A 13808-nucleotide genomic window follows, 5' to 3' on the forward strand; every position below is an offset into this window, starting at 1 on the left:
AAAATACAGTGTTCATAACCTCATTGCTGCTTGCAAAATGTTGTGACTGACTGTAACAAAACTCAGATCATGCACCGCTGACATTAAATTGGAATATGCCTGCAAAGAAAGAACAGGTAGTTGTTCTGAGATACAACAGCAAAAAAATTAAAAATAATTATTTGTCTTTTAATTATCCTTTGAAGGTTAGTTAAAAAGTTTTAATTTAATTTTATACTAAAGCATGACTACAAAAACTCACCCATTTCCTTGTTCTGCATGCTATTTTGAAAATTGAGATGTAGTATTCTATAAAGGAAAAATAATCAAAAACCTGATAGCAATTCATATCAGGAGGCACAAGCTCCATGTCTTGGCTGCTGGCTGGGCAGGGCCCTTTCTGCCATAGCATCTGCCCTCTGGGATACAATCATTTTGGTGATTACTTTGTCCCATCCATGATGGCCTTCTATAAAGTTTTGAAGTCTTAGTTCTGTGATTGTGCTCAGGATCCAAGTATGTGACAGTCTGTTTCTTGATTGTGTTGAGTAATTGCTTTTGTAATATTTTCCAGCTGCTGGGAATTTTGCCTGCATGTGTGTTTTGGTATATGTTTTTATCTTTTTTATATTGTTAACCACCCACAGCTGTTGAAATGGGGAGCCACATAAATCTAATAAACAAATGAACAAATACAATAAATTATATTTAGTTCAAATTGAATTCTACCTGGATTTTCTTTTCCTTTTTGACCCCACACACTTTTGTGCTGGCTCTGCTGTTTGAAAAGTGGCAATTGGCACATTATTCAAAATTTAAGGATATTCTCTAATCCAAAAGAAGTAGCTCACAGACAGATTTCAGATTCTCACCCTCAGTTAAGGACAGCAGTCCCTTAGAGTTAACCTGTTTGGATTCATAAGTGAAGGACCAAAAGTGGATGAAGTTACAGCCCCAAATAGAAGGAGATCTATACTGTTCGTAGCATATCCCTTTTTCCAGTTTCTGACATATTTCCTATCGATCTCTCATTATTTGACACTCTCTTCTCTCTCCATTTTGAGCCACAAAACTCTTGGCTTGTCTCTCAGAAATTAATTCTTTGCTGGGCCCTTTTGAAAGGAAGCAGAAACCTGCAGGCATTCTTAGGGACACAGGCTGTCCATCTCTGTTTTACCTGCTATATTCTGGGAAACCACCTATAGACAGCCATGTAGTGAAGCCTCAGTCTAATTAATACATTATTTTAATCTCTTCAGCTTTTCAGTATTATTTCAGTTGTGAAGCTCATAAATAATATCCTCACTCCCTGCCACAGTGCTATTTCTGGTTTTGCAGTTGCTGCTAAATTACAAGACAATTTGCCAGCTCTGCTTAAAAAACAAAACAAAACAAAACAAAACTGCTCTAAATATGTGCAGATTCATATTTAAAATTCAACTTACAGCATCCTCGTAACTAGAGGATTAGGTAGAATTGGTACATGCTATCATGGTATTAAAACATTTTGCTAGTAAAAAAGAGATTTAAAAGACAAAGACACAGAAAAAAATAAAATAAAATGGTTATCTGTAATGTATTGATAGATGGTCCAGATGACAAGGATGGGTCTGGTGAAAGGATGCTGTAGTGAGCAACAGCAGTGCCATGTGATGTAGAGAGTTAGCACCCACCCCTCTGCTAGAAGAATGAAATATTTTGGGAAATATTAAAAAAGCCAGAATATTATATTTCCCTGGATGATAAAAGAATAAACATGTTATAAAGATAGAAGGCAACTCCCTGCCCCCAGCAGATATTTGGTGCCCATTAAGAAAGCCAGCCTATCTATAAGACAGTGATGGCTAACCTTTTCAGCTTGGTGTGTCGAAAATCGGGAAAAAGTGTAGCCTTCCTCGGGTCGTGTGTCACTTCAAGAAATATCAATAATTTGGTTTATGATGGACTGGGCTGGGGTGATCACACAGGGCTGTGAAACTCGTCTCCCTGGTCTCAGGGCTGCAGGTGCAGGATGTGGGGATCGGAAGGCCACCTTACAGGGCTGTGAACCTCATGGATCTCCTTTCCTCCTGTAGCGTTCCTGAGGTAATGAAACTGACAAACCTCAGTTTATGGTGGTTAAAACTGGTTCTCTGCTGCAAAGATCTTGTGGCAGCGGTGACACCACACCTTCACGCAACAAGCAGGGAGCAGGGATTGGAGCAGAGCACAGGCAGCCTCTAAATGTGCAGGTTTTCCCCACACCAACAGGCGTGTCAGTCAAAGTGCCTCGGCGTGTCATGAGTGACACGCGTGTCATAGGTTAGCCATCACTGCTATAAGACAAAAGATCTCCAACTCCAGGGTGATGGGATTAAGACATGACCCTCCAGACAGGGGTGGGAGTCAAAAATCCCAGCAACTGGTTCGCTGCCCAGTTGCTGGGTGGGCATGGCCATGGTGGGCATGGCCTACCGGAACTTCTGGGAAGGCCATTTTTTGCCTTCCCAGGGGTCCAGAGGCCTCCCCCAGGCCTCTGGGAGGGTGAAAATGGCCTCCCTTGGGCTCTGGAGGCCCTCCGGAAGCCGGAAACAGGCCCGTTTCTGGACTTCCAGAAGGCCTGTTTTCCCCCTCCCAGAGCCTCTGTGCGGACCCTGCACTTAGCTGCATTAAAAATGGGCCACGTAAAGAGAGGAGGGGAGGGGTAGGTGGGGCCAGCCAGTCGATTAAAATACCAATTCGATGAACCAAATGAATACTTAACATCCAGTTTGCCCAAACCGGTCTGAACTGATAGAATCCCACCTCTTCCTCCAGGACATAATAGTATTAACCCATCTAGTAGCAGAGCATTGTATCAGCAGTCCAAAGTTAGCTTAGACCATTCTTAGTTCAGACAAACATGACCCCTACAGGGCCCCATGGGAGTCTGACAACAGCTAATAGAATAAATGTTCTTGCACCAGAACAGGAAGCTCAAGTGCAAAGCCCAGGAGAAGGTATAAAAGACCCCCACTCTCAACTCAATGTGTTCAGCTGCACCAGAATCACAAACATGTGCTTCTGCTTCACCATTAAACCATCTTTCCAATCAACATCCATGTTTCTTCCCAGCTTGGAACTGAACCAGATGGATATTTCTTCCAACAGTGCCATAGGCCAGTGGTGCTTAGGAAGGTCCAGAGATTGGATGCTGATTCAAGCATCTACTTTGCAGCTTTCCAGGTTTCCTTACTATTCCAGGTTTCCTACTATTGAATTTTAATTGGGCTCTCACATTACACTAAACTAAGTTAATTATATGATAATTAATAAATTAAGGGGTGTGCATAAGTGCATAACCATGCCTACTGTCCCTATCCTATTGTCCCCATTTATTCGTACCTATTTCCTGTATTCATACTCATGTTTATTCTTATATCTATTATCCTATAAGTGATTGACAAATCAGATAAATAAATAAACCCTAGTTTGTTTTAACTCAATTTCTAGAATAAGTGCAACAGACAAGGTTCAAATAATACACTGAGAAGTAAAGCATTGTTTTAAAAACTCATTGGCTGGGTTAATGGAACACGCTTAGCCAATTGAAAAAAGCCACATTATTGCTTAATATGGTCAGTGAATCCATCCTCTTCATTGAAGGCCTCTTCACTGAAGTTGTGGAGTGTAACCTACCATGTTGGCCCACTATAAGTTGGTAGTTTTTTTTTTTAATTGACCAAATCTAGGATTTCTACTCTAGTGACTTGAACTAGTACACCAAACTGACAGTCCAATAATGCTCTTTATTTAGTTTCAAGCAAATTGTTTAACAGCAGCTCACAATTTGTATACAGGTACTCCCAAACTTCAGATCAGTAGTGGGATTCAGCCAGTTCTCACGACTTTGGGAGAACCGGTTGTTAACTTTCTGAGCAGTTTGGTGAACTGGCTGTTGGAAGAAATCATTAGGGGAGAGAACCAGTTGTTAAATTATTTGAATTCCACCACTGCTTCAGACCATTTGTTTCATGACATTTGAATTTACAGTGGCACTGAAAAAAAGTGACTTATGGCTTTTTTGCAGTTATGACCATTGCAGTCCATGCAGTCATATGATCAAAATCCAGGCACTTGGCAATTAATATGTATTTACAATTGTGGCATTCCAGGGTCAATTATCACCATTTGTGACCTTCCCAGGTGGCTTTCAACAGTCAATGGGAAAGGATAGATTCATTTAACGACTACATGATTTACTTAACAACTGTGGCAAAAAGATAATAAAAATCAGGTCTGACTCACTTATCAACTGCCTTGTTTAGGAATAGAAATTCCGGACCCAATTGTGGTCATAATTGTGTGTTTTTATATAGACAAATACATTTTTTTATTGTTTGATAGTTTTATTTCTTATTTAATCAATTTATATAGCTGCTTAATTGATATACAATTCAGGACAGTATATACAGATTAAAAACAGAATAAAATGTTGCTTTTACCATTTTATTACTATAAGGATGTTTCATAATGCAATTTTATTTAATTTCTATTTTAATATCTGTGTAGGAGAATTAAGATGCCAGATAAATTGCATAATAGATAAATTGTACAATAGATAAACTGCATTACCTATTTAATAAATAAATATACTAATTACTATTATTACCAATTGTATTTATATTCTATTGGATTTTTCCTTCCCTGCCAAACTGCCCAATTGGGTAAACACGTTATTGTTATTGTTGTTGTTTACTGTGTGGGATTTTTTTTAAAAAAAAAGCTTGCCAGGTTTGTATGGCAGTAGAGTTTGATAAAAATGAGCTTTTTTCTCTCTCTTCCTTTTTCTTTCCTTTCTTTCTTTGTTTTACTATAAAACAACTCACACTGCCATCTTGCTCAAAATATCCTCACTAGCTTATACTAGAAGTGCAGGCAAGCTGCCCAGAAGAAGTGGGCAGCAGCTGGTGGATTGGTTTTCAGTTTGCATACACTGGAGTGTTTAAGGGAAAGCTGTACTTCTTTTTATTAGGATGAAGAGCAAATCAGTGCTAATTTTAAATTGTTCTTACCACAATACAAAATAATGAAAAAGGAAATGGCCATTTGCTCTTCAGATGGATAATAAATTGTATCAAAGGTGCCTCTGCTTGTTTTACTAGAACTGCAGTATAGTATTGAGCCCTCAATAATTTATTGTACATTTCAGTACTAACACTTCTAATGTGTCTGATTAGAAGCACTGCTAGTGTCATTGAAACAGCTTCTAAGAATAAAAACTTATCAGGAGCAATCTAATAATCTGATTCTAAAGCAATTGGTCAGATATCAATCTTCTTTCTAATGTTTAACTCAGAATTTAGTTTAGGTAAATGTACTTGTGGGATAGCCCGTGTTGGCTTAGAGCGGAGATCTCCAACGATGGCAACTTTAAGCCTGGAGGACTTCAAAGTTGGCTGGGGAATTCTGGGAGTTGAAGTCCTCCAGGCTTAAAGTTGTCAAGGTTGGAGACCCCTGGGTTAGAGTACTGGCTTAGAAACTGGGTGGTTGTGAGTCTAGTCCCCCTTTAAGCAAGAAGCCAGTTGGGAGACCTTGGGTCAATCATTCTCTCTCAGCTCTAACAAGGAGGCAGTGGCAAACCACTTCTGGAAAACCTTGCCAAGAAAATTTCAGGAATCAATCCAATATTGATTCAAAAGCACCCCAAAAATCTTGTGAGTAGGATAGTTGAATATGAGTTAAGATTTAACTCATTTATTCTTTTTCTGAGGGGCAGATACACTTGTAACCCAGGGACTACCTATATACAGGTATTCTAGACTAAGAGAAAGATACAAGCCTTTTCAGTATTTTTCAAACAATCTATACTGTAAAAACACATATATACACATAAACACAGGAGAAAGTGTAGGGTAATCATAGTGGTGCCAACTGAGTCATGTCAAGCAATAATAGACTATGATACTAAATTCTAATAAATGTAACCCATGAAAGAAAAAATTGGGCAATGAGATTTATTTGCTTGCTTTACCCTTCCTAAGACAGCTACCTTTGTTACATATATTTCTGCTATGGGTTAGATTTTATGATGGCTTTATGATAATTTAATTTTATGGAGATTCAAAAGTTTGGATAGCATTCTGTCACCCAACAGAGCATCAAGACTAAGATGGCATTCAAAACTGTAAAAATTGAAGAAAAAAAGTTGTGAGAAATGTAGTTTCAAATTATGTAAAATCCATCTAAGAAAACAAGGAGAAGACACTGGTCAAGATCAAATTAGGTAAACATGTGGGAAGAATCAGAGGGATAACTTATAGTATTATGATTTATAAAATAGAGTTGTTTCAAAACAATTTCAAGGAAGGAAATGGGAGAAAGTCCTATTCCACTATATTTGATAATTTAATCATTATCAAAAAGCTTAATTATTCTAACCTAATGAGATACTGTATATAAAGCCATGTTAGTATTTATTTTTTGCTCAATCCTATAAGGATCAAGGGATTCTTAAAACATGGCCCTGGGTTGAGAGTCCAAACACCAAGGGACTACATGCTCTACATACACCATTACACCAGCCAAAGCCTGCTTTATGAATTTATAGACAATGTTGGAGATTGACTGTTGAGTCCTGGAGAGATTAGGATAAAATACTGAGAGACTCATGACATTTCCAACATCACTGTATCCATCAAAAGACAGTGGCCAGGGCCCACCCTCCAATGGAGCCTTTGCCTCAAGTAGCCAATGAACATTTAATTTTGGTTTAAACATTTTGGTATAACATCAGTGGGATTCTAAAAATGCAGGGAATGTTAAGTCATTCTCAAATACATTAATCGTTCTTTTATTCATTGAACATTGTTCAAAGTTGAAAATATGTGGTGTGTGTGTGTGTGTGTGTGTGTGTGTGTGTGTGTGTAAATTGGGTAGTCTTTCAATATTATTATTTAGTGCTCCAGAATTGCAGACAATTTTAAGAAATAACCATATGTTCTTTTAAAGAAAAACCTAACAAAGTCAAACAATTATATATTAAAAGCTTAATATTAAACATCTGCCTATTTGTTCAAAGCATATTGCCAGAGCCTCATAACCTCATCAACAAGACAATTCCTTAACTTGGGTCCTGACCTTCAAAAAAATCCTAACCCTCACGCACTCCATAAAGAACTTTATATCTCAAATTAGTGACCATAATGGAGCCTGTTGCTTCCCATCCCTTGGGTCCCCACAGGCCTTTTCCCACTCCCAAGTTCCCCCAGGCCGTAGCCCGATTCCAACCCCACTAGGCCAAACACCTTCCTACTCACTTACCTTTTGAAGAGCTCTGAGGCTTTCCGAGATGGTTAGAATGAATTGCGTTATTGCAGAGCCATATGCCGAGAGTCTGGAAGCAGCTGCCATATTTCCAGCAGCCAAATTTTGGTATCACCGCAGACCTCATTAAGGTAGCAAAATGAAGCAGTTTGTTCTCGGGCTCACCAGTGGTCACCTGGAAGCAGCCACCTTTTTCTTCCACCCACAAAATGATGGCTGCTTCCCGATCGCCCCCATGCAATTTGTGGACAAACTTTGTTTTGCTACCTTAACGAGATCTGCCTAACACTGCCAAAGCTTTTTGCAGCATTCAGATTTATTTATTTTATTTATTTATTTTGTCAAGCAATTATAAGATAACAGGTATAAGTATAAACATAGTTATGGATACATGAAATTGATACATATAAGAAAAATAAAAAAGAAACAATAGGACAGGGACAGTAGGCACGTTGGTGCACTTATGCACACCCCCTACAGACCTCTTAGGAAAGGGGTGAGGTCAATAGTAGACAGTCTAAGGTTAAAGTTTTTGGGGTTTGGGGAAGAAACCACAGAGTCAGGTAGAGTATTCCAGACATTGACCACTCTTTTGCTGAAGTCGTATTTCCTGCAATCAAGTTTGGTGCGATTAACCTTGACTTTGTATCCATTGTTTGCTCTTGTATTATTATGGTTAAAGCTGAAGTATTAATTGACAGGTAGGACATTGCAATGTATGATTTTATATACTATACTTAGATCGGACCGAAGGTGGCGAAGGTTTTCTAGGTCTAGAATTTCAAATGTGGTGGCATAAGGTATTCTGCAACAAGTATTTCTGCAGCATTGTACACACTAGCAGTTTGTCTGGCAACTGCCGTTTTATCCCTGCTGAAGGTTAATTATCCAATGAGATAAACCAAAAGAGGAAGATCATTGTAATACAATTCATCAGAATATTCTGATAAAAGTGATTCCTCTCATTCAAAAAGAGAAGCCAGGTCCTTAGTTTACATTCTCTTTTATAGTTAGCATAGCAAAAAACAATGAAAGAGGAAAGTTGATTGGATAGGATAAAAGTAATCTCCCCTTTGCATAGGAAATCAGTTACATGTAATCAAACATGTTACATAGTTGCATCCTCTAATATCATGGGATATTCATTAAAATGAGGTCTGACATCAGAAGGGGCATAAATTGTAAGGGAAACGGTTCACAAAAGAGATAAACCAGACCGCAATTTGTACTAACAAACTTTCTCTTATCTGGAGCTAGTCTCCAGCTTGTCTGTCAGTTTAGAAATGTTCAAAGCTAATAAACCTGAACATCATTTTAAAAGAAAGAAAATAAATCAGATTAAAATACAAAGTAACTATGTTAGTTAACAAATTACAAAATCCATGTCATGTGCCCCTCACCTCCCACAAGCAGCAGCACAAAAATGGCCATGCTCAGGTTGCTGCTGCGCAGCCCAGGCACACATGGTCTGTCCTCTTTTCCCAACATGAGGTCCAGAGAGCTTCAAAAGGTAAACATGGAGGGAGATGGGTGTGTGAGAAGCTGACCCAAGCACTGCAGCATACTAAAAGGGTGGGATGGGGTAAGAGAGAGACAAGGGGGTTGATGCAGTATTCCTGTGATCAGTCATAGGGTCAATGACCACAGGAGGAGTGCAAATGTCATAACTTTGAAACAGGGTCATATGTAATTTTAGGGCATTGTTGTAATTTTGAACATACAGTAAGTGACCTGTCGTATCTGAAGGATTACCTGTATTGTAAAACCTTGTAATGTCAGGCAGCTTTTGAGAGCCCCATCAAGTCACTGCCTTGTCTACAAAGCAAGCCCCATATAAAATAAATCACAGATGATTTTAAGCTTTGAGTGTCTTCTTGCCTGAAGGCAATCGAGTTGCCAATTCAATAAATGGATTCACAGGGTTTAACCTCAGAACATCACTGATAAGCTGAAGCGAGTGTAGTCAAATCTTGATTCAAGTTAGCAGTGTTAAGTATTAGCAGGGAAAGAAGCATAGAAGCGCAAACCAAATAAGAACTACTGGGAATCTTTCTCAAGAGGCAACTGGATTTTCTGGTTTTTCTTGGAAGACGTTTCACTTCACATTCAAGAAGCTTCTTCAGCTCTGAGCTTCTTCTGAAGAAGCTTCTTGGATGTGAAGCGAAACGTCTTCCAAGAAAAACCAAAAAGTCCAGTTGCCTCTTGAAAAAACACTTTGAGAACAACCATGACCCCTTGACGAGTGTATCTTTTTCTTTTATGTACACCGAGAGCATATGCACCAAGACAAATTCCTTGTGTGTCTTATCACACTTGGCCAATAAAGTATTCATTCATTCATGAATGAATGACCTTGATCACTGAGAATCTCCATGGACATCGAACTGCTGGGAACAAATCACTGAATGAAGTTTTTGATTGCTGCCGTTTGATTCAACCCTCCAAGTTTGGCTGAATTTGATTTCTTTGCTCTTCTGGATATAGAGGCAGAGAGCTAATTTTAGCCCTCAAGGAACGTGCGGGGTAAGAGCGGGGGGGGGCGGTTCCAATGCAAACCGGAAGTCTTTCTGTCAACCAGCGAGCCGCCGCTCTCTCAGCCTTCATCCAGCCGATGATGACGTGCGCCTTTCCCAAGTTGGGAGGAAACGAAAGAGAAAGTCGCAGATTCTTCAAGAGGGCGGGGCGGCGCCGCGCTCCACCCACGTTGCGTTCACGCGCGCCGGGAGCGTTCCCTGGGCTGCCGAGCGCTCAGTAAGGGCGGCAGCCCCGCCCGCTCGGCTCAGCCGGCAAAAAAGCAGCGGAAGGACTGGGCCGCGCCTGCGCTTGGAGAGAAACCCGGAAGCGGCTGAGTCGAAATAGCGTGAAGGCAAGTACAGCCCTTGGGAGGAGCAGCCGGAGTGGTAGGTCGAGGCGAAAGCTGTGCAGGCAAGTGGAGCGGGTTCATTCGGTGCCCTTCTTTCCTGGTCTCCAACGCTTTCCGATCTTCTCTATGACCAAAACCGAGGGATGGTTCGAGCCTCTTGGCACGTTTTACCTATCACACGAATAAGTGTTGTGAGTGCTGGCACCCCCATTAAGGGCATCGCTGTCGTTGCCAGTGAGAAAAGAAGCTCCAGTTGTTGTTGGGTCCCCCCCGGTTGGGCATTCTTAAGTTTCGTTTCCATTGCTCAGTCCGCTGCTAGCCTGATTTTAGACAAGATTGTGGGATGTTAAGGTACACTGAACTCGCGCAGCCTCATCTTTAAGGAGTGGGCACGGGTGGGAGGGGGAGGGTGTCCTGAGCTGCCCGCACTTCTAAAGAAATTTGACTTGGTACTAATTTGCGTCTTGGAAGTTTTATGCTCTGCTGATGAGAAAAGGACTTTGCTCTTGGTTGGAAGAATCACAGCTGCCTCCTGTGTGTCTGTGAGGCTTATGTTGATAGGGAAGCAAGGCCTGCTGGTGTCCATGTCCAATAGGAGTAAGAGATTTTGCTGAGTTGTAAGAACTGATATAAGCAAAGAAGAGGGTGGTGTGTGTGTGTGTGTATATACAAGCACGAAGCCGAAAGCACCAGCCTGAAGATGGCGAGTGGGACCTCGTCGAAAAATCGCCAAGATACTCTCAATCTTACATGGGAAAAGACCCGAACACGCCAAAACCTGCGCGTATGTATGTATGTATGGTATTCAGCTTTGTTCGGGTATTTTCCCACGTCATTATAGTTGTGCTTTTAAAGTTGTAGCAACGTTTCAGCAGAATCTCATCTGCCATCATCAGGCTTCTGTATTTTGTTTGTCTGTAAGTCAAACGGCTGTGAAAGTCTGACTTACAGACGAACGCAATACAGAAGCCTGATGATGGCAGATGAATGTGTTTTCTGAGGTTCTCGCGGGTATTTGTATGTGGATCTTTGGTTATTCGGGTTTTCTCCCACGTAAGATTCAAAGTATCTAGGCAAGCGTTCGATGAAGTCTCATTCATCATCTTCAGGCTTGCTTCTTCGGCTCTGTGCTTCTCAGAGTGATGTGAGCTTTCAGCTGCTTCTTCCTTCTAACTGCCAGTGGGGGTGTGACTTGACTGGGTGGGGGCTTGGCTGCGTTCCGATTGGGTGGGGGTGTGTTCTCATTGGTTGGAGGCTTGGCTGTGTTCTGATTGGTTGGGGGTGGCCGTGTTCTGATTGGCTGGAGGCGTGCTCTGTTCAGGTGGGGGCTTGGCCGTGCTCAGGCTAGTACCAGCTGCTGGGGGATTTGAGTTGGTGAGCTGGGATCTTGCTGTTTGGCTTTGAGTTCGTGGTCGTGCCACATCTTCATGGTGGGGGTCAGTTCGCTTCATGTATGGCTCAGATGGGTTTGAAGTGGGTAGTGATGCAGCTGCAGTGCGGCTTCTGGTCTGTGGTCGTGTCTCATCTTCTGTGTGGGTGTGAGTCTGATTTTTACGTGGAAGTTTGGTGGTGGCATCTTGTGTGGCCCTCGTGGGTGTGGGTCTGGTGTCATTCATCATGTTGGGTACTCGTCTGTTCATGAGGGCGGGTTTCCAAATGGCTGGTAAGCGGGAGGTGTCATCTCTTTTATTCATGCTGTGTGGGCGTTTTTCTATCTCTATGGCTTCTCTGATTATTCTGCTGCTGAAGTGTTCAGTTTTGGCGATAGTTCTGGTATTTTTAAAGTCAATCTCATGTCCTGTGGCTTTGAGGTGTTGGACCAGGGAAGAGGTTGGTTCTTCTTTTTTGATTGAGTTCTTATGTTCTTCAACGCGTGCACTTATTCTTCTGTTAGTTTGTCCAATGTATGTGGTGAGGCAGGCAGTGCAAGGGATTTCATATACTCCTTGGTTTTCTAACTCGATTTTGTCTTTAGGGTTTCTTAGGATGGTGGATATTTTTCTGTTTGTGCAGAATGCTGTTTTAATGTTGTGTTTTTGGAGGATCTTGCTGATTTTGTCTGTAGTGCCTTTTATATATGGGAGGAGGGCTTTGCCGTTCTCTTGTTCTCTGTCTTGGATTTTGGTTGGGGTTTCTTTTTGGATTAGGTGGGTGATCTTCTTTCTTTGAAATCCATTGGCTGTTAGTACGTTGGTGAGAGTGTTTAGTTCGGTTTTTAGGTGTTGTTCATCAGCTAAGCATTTTGTTCTGGAGATGAGTGTCTCAGCTACGGAATTGATCTGTGCTGGGTGGTGGTGTGAGAGTGCGTGTAGATAGCGGTTTGTATGTGTTTTCTTTTGGTAGATGGTGTGTCCTAGGGAGCCATTGGGTTTTTTGTATACCAAGACATCTAGGAAGGGAAGTTGATTGTTAGCTTCTGTTTCCATGGTGAATTGTATTTTGGGGTGTAGGCTGTTGAGGTGTGTGAGGAAGTTGTTCAGTTTTTCTTTCCCGTGTGGCCAGATTATGAAGGTGTCATCTACGTATCTGAGCCAGAGTTTGGGTTTGTGATCATATTTTTCTAGAGCTTGTGTTTCAAAGTGTTCCATGTAGAGGTTTGCGATGACAGGTGAGAGGGGTGATCCCATGGGTGCTCCTTCTATTTGTTTGTATTTTTGTCCGTTGTAGGTGAAGTATGTATTGGATAGACAGTGATTGGTCAGATCTAGGATGTGCTGGGGGGGTTGTATTTGTTTTGGATGGCTGTCAAGGCTTCTTTTATTGGCACTTGGGTGAAGAGGGATATGACATCGAAGCTCACTAGTAGGTCGCTGGGTTGTAAGTTTTGTTTCTTTATGATCTCGATGAACTGGAATGAGTTTCTTACATGTGAGTTGATGGATTCTGCATAGGGCTGTAGTTGTTTGGCGAGAAATTTGGCTAGGTTTTGTAGAGGTGAGCCTATGGAGCTGACTATTGGTCTAAGTGGAGTTCCTTCTTTGTGTATCTTGGGGAGACCATAAAGTTTAGGGCATCTGGAAGATTTCTCTCTGGGTATGATTCTTTGCTGGATTTCTTCACTGATGGGGGAGGCTTTTATTTTGGATCTGGTGGTTTTTTCTAGGTAGGTGGTGGGGTCTGTCTTTAGGGGTTTGTATGTGGGGTCTAGGAGTAGGTTGGTTAACTTGGTTTGGTAGTCAGATGTGTTCATAACCACTGTCGCGTTGCCCTTGTCTGCTGGTAGGATGATTATGCTGGTGTCTTCTTTCAGGTTACGTAGTGCAGTTTGTTCTTCTTTGGATAAGTTGCTTTTGGGTGGTTTGCTAGTGCAGAGGATGTTGGTGATTTCAGGTCTGATTCTATTAGCATCATCAGGGTTGGTTTTGGTCAGGCTGGTTTCAACTCCGCATATTTTCTGTGGGGATGTGTTTGGGAGCAACAGCAAAGTTGAATCCTTTTGAAAGGATTATATATATTGTTTATATATATATATGTTTATATATATATGTTTATATATATATATATATATATATATATATATATATATATATATATATATATATATATATATATATATATTGTTTATATATATATATTGTTTATATATATTGTTTATATATATATATATTGTTTATATAATGAACTTTGCCTATTTCCCTCAAGATCACAAGTGAGTACACCCCCTCACATTTTGTAAATATTT

General features: G+C 40.9%; 1 protein-coding gene across 1 annotated transcript in view; it reads left to right on the top strand.

The window, feature by feature from the left end:
- Window positions 1-10083: 10083 nt before the first annotated feature.
- Window positions 10084-13808, top strand: part of ASCC3 (activating signal cointegrator 1 complex subunit 3) — a 238290-nt gene continuing 234565 nt past the window's right edge. Inside the window, exon 1 of the mRNA XM_026666607.2 lies at window positions 10084-10188. The gene's annotated coding sequence lies outside the window, so the exon portion shown is untranslated. The remainder of the gene's footprint in view (window positions 10189-13808) is intronic.

Source organism: Notechis scutatus, chromosome 1 (assembly GCF_049901735.1).
Source record: "Notechis scutatus isolate UNSWTSFEM ecotype Mainland chromosome 1, rNotScu1.2, whole genome shotgun sequence".
Classification (NCBI taxonomy): Eukaryota; Metazoa; Chordata; class Lepidosauria; order Squamata; family Elapidae; genus Notechis; species Notechis scutatus.